At 43.5% G+C, this 15,145-nt stretch overlaps 1 protein-coding gene across 2 annotated transcripts in view; it reads left to right on the top strand.

The window, feature by feature from the left end:
• Positions 1-15,145, top strand: part of LOC138764115 (receptor-type tyrosine-protein phosphatase gamma-like) — a 735,396-nt gene that overhangs the window by 598,472 nt on the left and 121,779 nt on the right. The window lies entirely within an intron of this gene.

The following is a 15,145-nucleotide window of genomic DNA, read 5'->3' as shown; positions in this document are numbered from 1 at the left end:
GGTCCTAATGGCCGTTTCTCGCTGACCAAAGCAGCAGAGAAACTCGGCATCTACCTGGGTGACTGAGCAGCCCTCTTCAGGAACGTATTGCTCACCTCCATAGCTAGAAAAGGTCCACTAAATGTTGCCTGTTTCACTACACCCTGGCCAGTTTACCACGGCTGGTGGGGATCCCATCTTGGCGATCAAACAAACACAAGAAAACGCAAGGTGACACCGCTCACCATTGGCACTTGGAACGTACTTTTGGACAACCCTACAGCAGATAGACCAGAGAGAAGAATACCTTAATTGCCAGGGAGCTCGCAAGATACAACATTGATATTGCAGCCCTGATTAAGACTCATCTTAGAAACTAAAGTCAAGACTGAAACTGGAGATGGGTACATTTTTTTGGGGGGTGGTTGAGGCTGTGATGAGCGTCGTGATGCTGGAGTTGGATTTGCTGTCGGGAGTCAACTTGTTCGGAAACTTGCCAGTTTTCCCAAGGGTGTGAACGACTGGCTCGTGACTGTACAATTTCTGCTACAGGACAGAAGTCAAGCCATCCTGATCAGTGCCTATGCCCCCACAATGACCAACCTGGACTAGACTCTGAAGTTCTCTCTAGAGCAAGTCTACCATCAGTCCACACACTGCTGATGAGAGCACAAATCCTGTGGGCAGGTCATGTCATCCGTATGCCGGACGAGCGCATACCCAAGCAGCTTCTTTTTTGGGAACTCTTTGTTACTGGACACTCGCATGGAGAGCAGAAGAAACATTACAAAGACACACTAAAGGCCTCCCTGAAGTCACTTGACATAGTCATAACCACCTGGGAAACACTGGCACAAAACCGCCCTACTTGGCATGGCCTTATCCACACGGGCTGTCAAGCTGATGAGGCAAGGCACACTGCTGAAGCATAACATAAGCACGAGTTGCCCTAGTCCAGCCATCAGCACAACTGCAGTGCCTACACTTGTCTGCCCAACATGTGCCAGGATATTCCGTGCCCAAATTGGCTTGACCAGTCATCTTCGGACACACCCCATCCAATTTTAAAGTGACTAATGGTGTTGTCGACAATGGACGAATGAAAAAAAAGTACTGATAAGGCTGTTGGTATTCACTACTGCTTTAATGTAAATCAAATTCAATTTTTAGCTCAGAGACAGATGTGTAGATAAATCTGAGTAGACAAAAGTTGTTATATGCAGCTGATACAAGTCTGTCATTATTTTTGCAAAAACAGCATTTTCCAACCTAACTCTTCATTGACCACCAATGAATATTGTGTGACTTTTGTGTATGCAAAGTAGGTATGAACTGATATTTTAGGCCTGAAAATTGGAAGTGTAAGACATATTAACTCAGAAGGGTTTTTAAAGTTTAAATGGCCTGGCACCTCACTCAGCACACTGGGTACAATCCCAGGAAAGAAAGAGCTAATGAAATCAGTGCCAAATATTGGCATTATACAATTCTATACAGAGAGATGTTACTGACACCATTGTGAAAACAGGAACTTGGCACAATTTCCTACCCTCCCTACTGCAGCACTGGGAACCTGAGACCTATGAAGCTGATGTGAATCCTATCTTGCTCTATTACAGTCATGCTGCCATCTGGGTGTAAATGCAGCAATCTGTTGCTCCGTGATTGAGTGTGGGTCACTGCCTATGAAGACTGGTGTTGGGCGGGTTGTGGGGAGCATTGTGACTGGAGAGAGGTGAGATGTGGGGCTCGGGACTGCATGGTGGCTATTAAGGTGAGGAGGGCAGACATTGCTGGGGGAATGGCAGCAGCTACTCCATGGGCTTAGTTCATACAGTCTCATCACCACCATGTTAGAAGTTATGGATATTGCAAGCTCTTCCTCTCTTTCTCTGGCTACACACCTCGCTGGCTCAGATTTATCTCAGGTAACAAGCTCAGTGAACAGCAGTCAGTGTTGGTCTTGGAGAAAAATCACTGGACTCAACAGCTGAAATAGAGGTGACAAGAGCAATCCATCCTTTGCAACAGGAGCTGGCAAGAGAATCTATATCATCTGGGTGGTCTGTCAACATGTAGAGCAGTCACTGTCAGTCCTTAGCAGTGGTCTCTCAGTGCAAGCCAGGTTGCAGTCCAGAGTGCCACATCTCAGTGAAGAATGCACAGCACGAGCTTTCACTGGCAGCCTCTCCCCACCAAACCATGGGTAGTTCATTGCGATGAGAACCCTAGCAGAGTGCAGGGACTCACACAGACTCACTTCCATCAATAAGTTGCAATTTGGGGGAGCAAGAGTTCAAGTCATGTTTCTGGCACAACGGTGTACATCACGAGCAGATGTTCTTTTCAAGGGACAAAGGGTACATACCAATGAGTGTTTGGACTGGAGGTACAAGATCACAATAAGGAATCAGCATCCTGAATAGAAAGAAACATCAGAGTTTAGCCTTTCAAATGACTGACAGAATTAAGAGATTCCTTAGTGTTCCATGACTGGTGCAGATAAGAAAGAAAAGCATAAAAGAGTTCCTTTGTTCTTCAATCATTTTGAATCAATTGTTTATTGTTTAGTTATTTGTAATTTAGTTTTTAATTATTTATGTTACGAATATTTTTAGCTAACCTTTTTCTTTTTAAAATATTTTTATTGATCTTAATAAGGAACTTATACAAACAAAAAGAGTACAATTCAATAAGATAGTATGGACAGCTACATAAGACATTCTATATATCACTAACATACATAAATTGTAAATCATATCCCTCATTCATATTATAAATAATATATACCCTTCTTTGGAAGAAAAATAATAATATTTAAAAAAGGAAAGAAGAAAATAGTATAGGAGAAAAACTCAAACCCCTTACCTAACCGTGTTGCCAGTTGCTATATATGACTAGAATTAAAAGAAAAACAAAGATTTAAATAAATAAATAGAAGGAACGTGGAAAGGATACAAGTCAGAAATTTAATTACATTGGAATGAAATTATAAAGTAAGAAAGTGAGTCATAAATGACCCCCATAACTTCTGAAATCTTAAATCTGGATTATTAATTGAATAATGAATCTTTTCCATATTCAAATAGGACATGATGTCACGCAACTACTGATCACGAGTGGGCGGGGCAGCATCCTTCCATTTAATTAAAATCACATGACTCACCAAAAGAGAGGGAAAAGAAATGACGTGACTCTGAACCAAAGATAGAGAAGAATCATTCCCTTCTGTTGTACCGAAGAGGCCACCAAAGGTTTTGGTGTTAAATCTATATTGAAATTTTATGATAAAGTATGGAAAACTCTTCTCCAGTATTTTTTTAGACTAGGACAAGTCCAGAACATATGACCATAATGACGCTTCTCTGCTCCTACACCTGTCACACCAGGGACTCATATCGGAATAAAAGAGACAATTTAGCCTTTGGCAAATGTGCTCTACATACCACTTTGAATTGTAATAGACAATGTCGAGCACATAACAAAGAGGTATTAACTGACTTAAGAATTGTGTCCCAATCCACATCCGATATAGTCAAATTTAAATCCTGTTCCCAAGCATTTTTGATTTTAACTAACATAACAATGTTCAACTATTTTAAAAGATAACAATGTTCAACATTGTGTGAGAAAATCAAATAATTAGTTAACCCTCCCAGCTTTCATAAAATTAAGGAAGGGACTTTGCCTTCTGTCAAGCAGTTGAGGCCCAATCACCAAGCGGACAAATATACTAGTAATATGCAAGTATCCAGGATATTCTGGGCCAGCAGACTGGTCCTCTGAAACAAGAACAGGAGAGGCCACGTACACACCAATTGCAGCAAAGAGCAAGATCTGCACCAGCAAGAATAGAGGGAAATTGAATTTCTTATCAGTGGATTGGTCTCACCTAAAATGCTCTGAAGAAATTTTAAAGTTTTGTTTTACTGGTAAAGAAAGAGCCTTAGAAAGCTAGAAGTAAAACATGAAAGTCTGCAGACACTGGTTGAAGTGAAAACGCAAACTTGGAGAAACTCAGCAGGTCAAACAGTGTCCTTTATATAGCAAAGGTAAAGATACATAACAGATGTTTTGGGCATGAGCCTTTCATCGAGGTATGAAAAAAATGTCAGCAGGCATCCGAACAAAAAGGTTGGGGGAGAGGTGGGGTAGGAGCATGGTCCCAATTGTAGGAGGTAAAAGGTGGAGAAGGGAAGTAGGGCACAGCAGCAGGCAGGGGGAGGAGGGATGGCTAGGTAAATGGAAGGGGGTGGAGAGCTGAGGGAAAGAAGACAGGGGGAAGGGAAGGGAGGGAGAAAGGATGGTAGGTTGGCAGAAACTGGAGAAGTTGACGTTAATGCCATCCAGCTGGAGAGTGCCCAGACGGAAAATCAGGTGTTGTTCCTCCAATTTACGAGTGGTCTTGGTGGGAGAGTACATGAGGCCATGGACAGACATGTTAGTATGGGAGTGTGATGCAGAACTGAAATGGCTACTGGGAGGTCAATGTTGAGGACAGAGTGAAGGTGCTCAGTGAAGCAATCGCCCAGACTGCCCCAGTCTCTCTGATGTAGAGAAGGACTTAGAAAGCTCTTTTTGCAACAATGTTCCACAGTCTTGTCATTATTTTTAATGTAATAGATTAATTTTATAGTATCATGGAGTATTCACAGACATTTGCAATTTCTCTCTGCTGCAGTCAGAGATTCCCACCTGCTTCAAAAGGGCATCAATCAACCCAGTGCCTGAGAAGAGCAGAGTGAGCTGCCTCAATGACTATCACCCAGTAGCACTGACATCTACTGTGAGGAAATGTTTTGAGAGGTTGGTCATGGGCCAGATTTAACACATACCTAAGCAAAGGACTGGACCAACTGCAATTTGCCTACTGATACAATCTCTCCACAACAGTTGCAATATCACTGGCTCTCCATTCAACTCTGATTCACCTAGAAAACAACAACTCCTGCATATGGCTGCTCTTCATGACTACAGCTCAGCCTTCGAAACCACTATTCCCTCAGTGCTGGTCAACAAGCTCAAACCCTGGACCTCTGCACCTGGATCCTTGACTTCCTAATCAGAAGAGCACAGTCAGTGCAAATTGGATACGTCTCCTCCACACTGTTGATCAACATAGGCACACCCTAAGGATGCATGCTTAGTCCATTGCTCTACTCACTCTACACCCATAACTGTGTGGCCAGGCACAATTCTAACGCTATCTACAATCTTGCCGATGTCACCACAGTTGTCAGCAGAATCACAGACAGCATTGAGGAAATGTACAGGAGGGAGATAGATCATGTGGTGTCACATCAACAACCTTGATCTCAAAGCTAGAAAAACCAAAGGGATAGTTGTGGATTTCAGGAAGAAATCAGGAGAACGTGGCCTAGTCCTCAACGAGGGATCAGCAGTGGAGAGGGTCAAGAACTTCAAATTCCTGGATGTCAGCATCTCTGAGGATCTCTCCTGGAGTCTTCATGTTGATGCAATCACAAAGAAAGCTCACCAGTGGCTATACTTTGTGAGAAGTTTGAGGAGATTTGGCATGTCACTGAAGACTTTTGAAAACTTCTACAGATGTACTGTGGAGAGCATTCTGGCTGGTTACACCACTGTCTGTTACAGAGGTGCCAACTCTCAGGACAAGAAAAACTCCAGAGGGTTGCTAATATGCCCAGAGACATCACAGACACTAGTCTTCAGTCCATTGAGGACATCTACAAGAGCTGGTGTCTTAAGAAAGCAGCCTCTATCCTCAAGGATCCCCACCACCAGTCAGGCCATGCCCTCTTCACTCTGCTACAATTGGGAAAAAGGGACAGGGAGCCTGAAGATGAGCACTCAGTTCCACAAGGATAGCTTCTTCATGCTGCCATCAGATTCCTGAATGATCAATGAACCAAAGATGCTGCCTTACATTGACTTTTTCTTGCACTATGTTTATTTATTGTTTAAGGTGGTTTATATCAAGGTTTGCACAGGGATGCAGATGACATGTTCATGACAATAAGCATGGTAGGTTTAATAGTTAGCACAGCGCCTTTACAACGCCAACAGTCAGGACCAGGGTTCAAATCCCACACTGTCTATAAAGAGTTTGTATGTTCTCCCTGTGTCTGTGTGGGTTTCCTCTGGGTGCTCCGGTTTCCTCCCACCATTCAAAACGTACCGGGGGTTGTAGGTTAGTTGGGTGAAATTGGGCAGCATGGGTTCGTTGGCCGAAATGAATGTCTAAAATTTTTTTTTAATTTAAATTAATTGATCATGTAAATTAACTTGCGTATTAATTTTTAAAAATTTTAATTTTAAAACCATTGACCATTATACCAAATGAATACCCAGTACTTCTGTTTGAATGGAAAAATTACTTTATATCCAGTAGCGTCCATCCTACAATAGTGACATTTTGTTCTTCAAAACAAAATATTTTCTGCGGTGTTTGATTATTATTTTGCCAAGTGTGAAAAACCAGTGGTTAAAAATATTAGCTTGTCATTTTATCCAAGCATATACCTCGAGAAACTGGCAGAAGCATTCTTACATTAAGGTTGCATGAAGGATTTTATTTGAATAAAGCAGTGCCTGGCCAGCATTTAAGGCTCTGTTTGGAAATGTTGTGTCTACATGGGAGCAATTTGATGAGATCTAAAGAAATAACTTGCATATTATGACAGTTCAAAGGATTCATGGACATTGTATAAGTATGTTAATTGCTAAAAATATGGGCATGAAGATAAACGAGCAAGTGGGCAGTAAACCTTGAAGCCCCGCTTCTTCCTGCATGACTTCAAAGTAAGTGATTTTTGAACATGGAAAAGCAGGTGATTTATCTCTTGGCAATTTATATGGCTTTTAAGCTTGAAGGAAGGCTGTGAAATGAGATGGGAAATGTAGCAATATCAATAACTGAGGTGGAACTTTTCCAATAGTGAGTGATGAGAAGAGGAGCTTGAATCTTACTCCAGGTGTCCACTTTCTTACAACTTTGGTTAATTAAGAGGGCCCCACCACATGGAGTGGGAGCAACCATTTACTCAGGCTACCCCCACTTTCCCCCCCCCCCCCACCTCCAGTTGGTTTAGGTTGTAGGCATGTCAAATATAAGCATTGAAGCCAGAATTACTGCAAGCTTGAACAATCATAACATTTTCTATTTATTATGCTCTTTCAGGTTTTAGAGAATACCAAAATAAAATTAGGTAGGCAAATATTATAGTCATCAGCCATTCTTTGAAGCCTGCAGTTTATTTTATCAGTGTAAGGGATGGAATATCAAGTAATTGGACAGATCCAAATCGTTGTGTAAATTTTTAATGTGATTAAGCAAAATTGAAGTATTCTAAAAGCAGAAAGCAAAGTTCTGGCTATCAATTCTAATAATAAAAGCAGAAAATGTGCTCAGACAGTGTGAGGAAAGATCCAAGATTCAATTTATTGTCATAGTAATAAAACAGTGTCCCATTACGTGAAACTTCCCTTTGCCTGCTGCAAGGCAGACAGGTTCACCACCAACAAGAATTGCCTTAGCGCTTCCTACAGACTTACAGTCAGAGAGAGAGAGAAGGAAAAGAGTCATCGAGTGTCCATCGGTTCTCCTCCAGTGCTTCTGCAGCCCCGCACGGATCTCCAGATCAACACTTGGTCTAACAACCAAAAAGGTTAACTCTGTTGCTCTTTCCACAGATGCTGCCTGACCTGCTGAGTATTTACAGCATTTTATGTTTCTTTTTCAAATTTGCAAGATTTTGTGTATTTAAATTAATTCCAACAACATTGTCTTATAATCTAAAATCTTCATTCAATAGCCTCAACTTATTTGTGTGTGGAAAATTGTCAGCTTTGTTCATATATCATTGCTTTTTTTAAGAAATTCTTTGGTTGAATGAAAAATTGCCATTTGTTGCTCAGTTTGATTATGTGCACCTCTGAGTTAGAAGGATTTGGGTTCAAGTCACATAATGGGAATCTGGAGCCAAAGATCTTTTCTGATATTCCAGTCTTGTAATGAAGATGTGCTGCATGACAGAAATTGGTATTTTTCATTGAAATGCTGAACCAATGCCTCAGCCTTCTTCCCTGGATTTTTCAAGATCTAGTGACAGTGCTTTGAAGAGGTGTAACGATCTCCCCCTGCTTCCCCACATATTATTCATTTCTCACCAACCGTCACTAAAACAATAATTGGTTATTAACACATTGCATCTCTTTGTCTTTACATGTCAGGCTCTGTTGCTATCTCCAACCTTCCTTCTTCCTGGTTCCATCTATCTATCATTCCTTCCTCACCTCTAGATCCACCTATAACCTACCAGCTCCCTCCCCACACCTCCCACTCACCTCGTTATACTGGTGATTTCCCCTTATTCTGATGGGAAATCCTGACCTAAAACGTCGACTCCTTTTCGCAGATGGCAACTGACCAATTCATTGAGTTTCTCCAACAGTTTGCTTTAGGCTGCACTTCAAATATATTGCATTGGCTGTAATGCTTTTCCAAACTCATGAGGTCACGAAATACACCAGATACATGCAAAACTAATTATAGTGGTATATACAGAAAATCCAGGAATACAAAATGTTACATTCTGTCCTTGGATTGCCATTCTGCATAATAGAATCAGATTTCATCTGTTCATTATCCTTGAAGTTCTCCTTCTCATGTTCAATTCTGGTTTCAATTTATTCAAAAACATTGTTTCTAGCTTACACTAATAGATAATGCATGCTGTATTATGAAATCTCGCAGGAATCCATCAAACCAGTCCATATAATGATGTATTGCTGTGTTCCCCGTTGTTGTAATTGCGCATTCTTCAACAGATGCTTATCTAAATTAAATCGAGAAGTGGCAGTATATATACATCACATGGGAAGATGGTGACTCAACCAGGGCCATTTTGCAAACCTGTAATTGTTTTATTGAGGAAATTTTGATGAATTGATTTGAATAGAGCAGCTGACAATTATATTCTGTTATGAATCCATGAGAGAAAACTGCATAAATATACACGAGTACTTCTCACACTAAGGGGAAAACTTTTAAGACCTTTGTAATCTTATGGACTAAATCAGATTGTATACTTATTAAACAAGCAAGCAGTTTATCAAAGAAAGCCAAAGCAATTGATGTAGTCTTTTTTTAGTCAAGCCTATTTAGTATGTGATGGAAATAGTCATTTGAGGGCAATACAAATTTGCAGACTGCTGTTGAAGTCATGGACTTCATCATGGAGAAGGTGACTTAGTGATTACCTCTTGCAGAAAAAACAAAGAAATGATGGAGGAACTCAGCAGGTCTCACAGTGTCTGTAATAGGTAAAGATATATTACTGACATTTCAGGGCTCAAGTCAAGTTTATTATCATCTGATTGACTAAGTACAACTTGACGAAACAGCATTCTGCAGTCCTTGATGCAAAACACACAATACAAGTATTCATATATATGAATAAATATTGTTTTGTAAATCTGAGAGTGTCGCGTAGTTAAAGTGAGCAGTTCCTTTGATCGTTCAGCATCCTCAGCCTGGTGGTGCTGGCTCTGATCCTCCTGTATCTCTTTCCTGATGGGAGCAGCTGAAAGATGTTGTGTGCAGAGTGGAAAAGATCCTCAATGATTTTGCGCACCTTCTTCAAGCAATAATCCTGGTAGATCACATCGATGGGAGGGGGGGGAAGAGACTCCAGAGATCCTCTCTGCCACTCATAGTCCTGTGGATTGACCTCCCATCCATTTCTCTGTAGCAACTGTAGTTCACTGTGATGCAGCTGGCCAGGATGCTCTCGATAGAGCTCCTGTAGAAGGTTGACATGATGGTGGCTGGTAGCCTTGCCCATTTTGGTCTTCTCAGTAAGTGCAGTTGCTGTTCACCTTCCTGAACTGAAAAGTGAGGAGATGTTGAGTGTCCATGATAGATCACTAGTTAAGTGAACTCCAAGGAACTTGGTGCTCTTTGCTCTCTCCACTACAGAGTTATCGATGTGTAGTGGAGGGCAGTCATTCTTTGTTCTCCTGAAGTTCACGATCATCTGCTTTGTCTTATCCACGTTGAGACTCAGGTTGGAACTCTTCAAGGTATGAGTGAAAAGTAGGCAGGTGCCTGAATTAAAAAGCCAGGTAGAAGGAATGAAAGAGCAGGGTGAGGAACACAGACCTATAGATAAAATGTGATAATTGGTCATGGATAGGAGAGGAAAGGTGAAAATTGATTGGGGAAGGGGATGGCTCTGTGAATGCCAGAGCTGGAGGAAAGGAGACAGAGGGATAGTGGGAGAGAGACGGGCCAAGAGGTAAGGAGGAATAGGGATAAACGGTGATGGGGGTTGCTTATGGAATAGGGATAAACGGTGATGGGGGATGCCCACATGGAAGATGAGGTGTTGTTCCCAAATTTGCAGACAGCTTCAGTCTGGTAGTGCATGAGGCCATGGACAGACATGTTGGCATGGGAAGGGTGCAGTGAATTGAAATGTGTTGTCTCTTGTACTTGGTTCTGAGATTTCTTATTGTACCATAATAGAGAGAAGATTGATAAGATTGATATTATTTCAATAGCATGTTAAACCAAAAAAATATAGCTGAAGGAGCTTCCAAGGTGCATTTTTAACCAGCTGCTTTCCTGAATAAATATCACATCTGTTGTTTAGGACACAGAGACTTAGAGATTCTTCACAGTGATAATATTCAAAATATCGGCAAACTTTAAATTTTTTAAAAATGATTAAATGTAGACATACAGCTCGGTAACAGGTCGTTTCAGCCCACAAGCCCGTGCCGTCCAATTTTCGCCCAATTAATTAAGGTTGGGAGGAAACTGGAGCCCCCTGGGGAAAACCCACACAGACCATACAAACTCCTTACAGACAGCGTGGGATTCAAACCTTGGCTTTGTAATGGCATTGCACTAATGGCTACACCATTTGTGCCACCCATATGACCTGCATGATGGGTTTAAGGATGGGAGCTCTTGGAAATTTCAGCTTTAATGATATAGATACTCCTGAGCATCGCTGATAGGCGCGAGGAGTACATGAGGCCAACTCTCATTGCTTGCTCAAGATTCTAGCATCTGCAGTTTCTTGTGTCTTTGATGTGAGGAGGAGGACCTGCTTGTGACAGCCAGCAAGATATCGAAGATCTGCTGAAACATTCAGCCAGGGAACTGTGTGGTTAGTGTTAGCAGTTCACTTCAGTTATGTAATTGAGTATGAACCACAAGTTAACCAGCTGATTACATTCCGGTAAAGACTAATTGTAGGTCATGATCCCTGTAACAAGCTAAGTCTCAATGTGAACAAGACAAAGTAGGTGATCATGTTCCTGAGGAGGACCGAGAAGGAATGACCACATTAACAACTCTTTAGTGGAGAGAGTGGAGAGCATCATTCCTCAGAGCTTGCTTAACTAGATTCCTATTGTGGACACACTGTGGTGATATGTATATATGTATATACTGTTGCTGCTCTGTGTATAAGTTGCTGGCCCATCCACTGATGACTCGACCCCCTATAACCCCTCCCCCTGTGACCTGGCCATAAAAGTCGATCTCCCTGCCCCTTTCCATTCATTCGAGCACATGGAGTTGGATCAGTTACAATCTAATGTGTATTAAAGCCTATCGTTCCTCACTCAGCCTTTAGAGTAATTGATATTGCAGATCAATTTAATACACATTAATTTTCCACACGGGATGAACAAGCTGCTGAGACCTGAAAAACTCGAAATTGATCCACAGATGCTCAGAGCTGCTGAACGGTACGAGCAGTGGATCGCCTGCTTCACAAACTTCCTCAAAGTCGCAGTGGGCCTGATGAACTCAGATGAGAAGAGACTCAAGATCCTGCAAGCTAGAGTTGGCCACCAAGCGTACCTGGCGATCCAAAACTGCATGACCTACCTGGAGGCCATGGCTGAACTCTGCAACTTCTACCGACCCTGGGTGAACAAAGTGTACTCACAGTATCGACTGGCCTCGAGGAGACAGCAACCTGGTGAGTCCATGGATGAGTTCCTCCAAGCGCTGTACGACCTGGGGAGAGAGTGCTGGGGCACTGCTACAGCCCCCGTGCCCGTAGCCCAGTGTGTGGAGGAGCTGGTCCGAGATGCCTGTGTGACTGGAGTGAGGTCTGACTACATTCATCAGTGGCTGCTTGAGGAGGCAAGCTGCCCCTGAAGAGAGCCTTCCAGCTTGCCAGGACCCTTGTCTCGGCCCAATGCAATGAGATTGCTGGTAAGAACGGGGCCTCCACATGCAGACCGCGGGCACCGCCATGTTGGGACCTGGCACAGATGGCCTCCGCAATAGCGAGCCACGACCCCGGCACTGCCACTGCTGCAATCAGACACCCAAGGTGCCACATCTGCAACCAGCACCCCCCCCCCCCCCCCATGACTCTGCCTGGCTAAGGAGGCAATCTTTTCGGGATGCGGGAAGAAGGGACTTTACCAACATGTCTGTAAGCCCAAACCCTCTGTAGCGAGCAGCGCGGCGCTGATGTCTCGTCTGGCCCAAAACAACTCGACTACGTGCACAACTCAGGAGCTACCATCTTACCTCACGTCTCCTCCGCCTTCCTTTACGATGTCACCTCGGCCTCCCGCCGTCCGGATTGCCTCACTTCCTCCTTCCACCGATGCAATGGCATGGTCAACATGAAGGCCTCCATCTTACCGGTCGGGCCTCCCCTTCGACAGTGACAATGATGACCCGATCTTGGCCTCATGATTCTGAACCAGGGCAGCCCTCATCCAATCGCCCACTCCAATGATGGAGGTCAAGGTAAATGGGAAAAGAACAAACTGCCTGTTTGTAAGTGGGAGGACAGAGAGCTTTATCCACCCGGACACTACCCATAAAATCTCTCTCATTGTCAGACCCACGAGCGGCACAATCTCTATGGCCGTGAAGGACCAATCCGCAGAGATCCGGGGGTATTGTGTAGCATTGTTAATGGTGGGGGTGATGAATATTATGATAACTTTAATTTGCTTGTGATGCCACAGCTCTGTGTGCTGATCCTCCTGGGCCTTGACTTCCAGAACCAGTTTAGGAGTGTGACGATGGTATTCAGAGGTCCACAACCACTGTTGTGGTACAGAACCCTGACTCACAACTCCCTCCCCCGGCAGCCGGCCCCTGCCTGCGGGCTCCCCACCTGTCCCACATGTCCCCTCTGTCATTATTCGAGAACCTAACCTGCAGGCCCATCATGACGAAAAGCAGGCACTATGGCACCGAGGACTGAGCATTTATAAGGTCTGAGGTGCAGTGACTCCTGCCAGAGGGGATCATAGCTCCCAGTTCGAGCCCGTGGTGAGCCCAAGTCGTGGTGGTCAGGGGTGGGAGTAAACCCTGTTTGGTGATCGATTACAGCCAGATGGTCAACTGCTTCACTCAGCTAGATGCTTACCCCCCTCCCCTGGATACCTGATATGGTCAATAAAATAGTCCAGTATAAAGTGTACTCCATGACTGACCGGAAGTCGGCGTACCACCAACTCCCCCTTCGCTCAGGGGGCTGCAAATACATTGCCTTTGAAGCAGATGGCAGGCTTTATCACTTCCTCAGTGTGCCCTTTGGAGTCACCAACGGGGTCTCAGTGTTCCAAAGGGAAATGGATCAGATGGTAGAAAGGCATAAACTGACAGCGATGTTCCCCAAGTTCCCTTGACAATGTCACCATCTGCGGCCATGACCAGCAGGACCATGACACAAACCGACGAAATTTCTCAGCACACCCAAGTCCCTTAATCTGACTTATAACGTGTATTTAGTACCACTCGCCTGGCCCTCCTTGGATGCATCGTGGCACATGGTGTCATTGTCCCCGATCCCACCGCACACGTCCCCTTATGGAGCTCCCAATACCACACAACCTCAAGGCGCTGAAATGGTGTCTGGGGTTTTTTTCTTACTATGCCCAATTATGCTGATAAGGCAGGCCTACCCCTTAGTAAGGTCCACAAGCTTCCCCTTAGCGGCAGAAGCCCAGGCTGCATTCAACCAAATCAAAGGAGATATCGCTAAAGCCACGATGCATACCGTGGATGAATCCATCCCATTCCAGGAGGAGAGCGATGCCTCCGACTTCGCACTGGCCGCCATTCTCAACCAGGCAGGCAGGCCAGTAGCAAGTTTTTCCCGCACTTTCCACAGCCCCAAGACACGGGCCATTGCCTTCATGTTTAACACAAAACTGCAGGGTAAAATCAAGAATGATAAAATATTGAAGTGGAGAATCGAACTCTCCACCTATAACTACAATATCCTGTACTGGCCAGGCAAACTCAACAATCCCCCAGATGCCTTATCTTAGGGGACATGTGCCAGCACGCATCTCAACCGCCTCCAGTCCCTCCACGATGACCTCTGCCACCCCAGAGTCACGAGGTTGTTCCATTTCATAAAAGCCCAGAACCTCCCGTACTCCACTGAGGACGTCAGGTAGTTCATCAGGCCCAACAAAAGGCCACATGCCCCATTCGAATGACTAGCTTCGATTTCAAGGGACCCCTTGAAATCACCAATATTGTCAACTTAATTTGGATTTTGATTTAAAGATACAAAATTCTACATTTTGACAGAACACATAACACTTACGTTTTTAAGTATTTGGTGTTTTTTTGTTATTTGGATACCCTAAAGCAGCCATTCTCAACCTTCTTTTAGCTATGGCCCCCTTAGGACTTTGTTCAATGTTTATGGGCTCCCTTCCCTGTGAAGCAATCATTTAGAAGGTTTCATGTAGGAGAGAAGTACAGAAAAAATATTTTACGATTTCAGACTGAGCTCTTGCTTTAATAAGATTGACTGCCCTAAAGGATACCCAACATTCAAAGCAATGGTTACTAAAACAGAAAACTCATTGTGACAGATCCTTTTGGCTTCAGTCCATTACAAAGAATCACCTCCCATGCTTTCCTTATGTCGCTTCTTACCTTGACTGGTAAGAGGTCTACCTCGCTGGCTTGAAATGTTGTGGGCTCACTGGACATGGCCTAAGTGGCATCAATATCTCCCTGGTGGCTCTCTTACAGCTGACAGCTGTTGATGAGTTTTATTTGTTTTTCAATGTCCATGCCATTCTGATGTATGTGATATATAAAAATAAAACAATAAGTTAAAATTCTAAGAGAGATAAAATTTCTAAAGCATCAATGAATGCATAATTAAAT

Source organism: Narcine bancroftii, chromosome 5 (assembly GCF_036971445.1).
Source record: "Narcine bancroftii isolate sNarBan1 chromosome 5, sNarBan1.hap1, whole genome shotgun sequence".
Classification (NCBI taxonomy): Eukaryota; Metazoa; Chordata; class Chondrichthyes; order Torpediniformes; family Narcinidae; genus Narcine; species Narcine bancroftii.
Note: the sequence above shows the minus strand (reverse complement) of the source record. Positions and strands in the feature narration are given on the sequence as shown.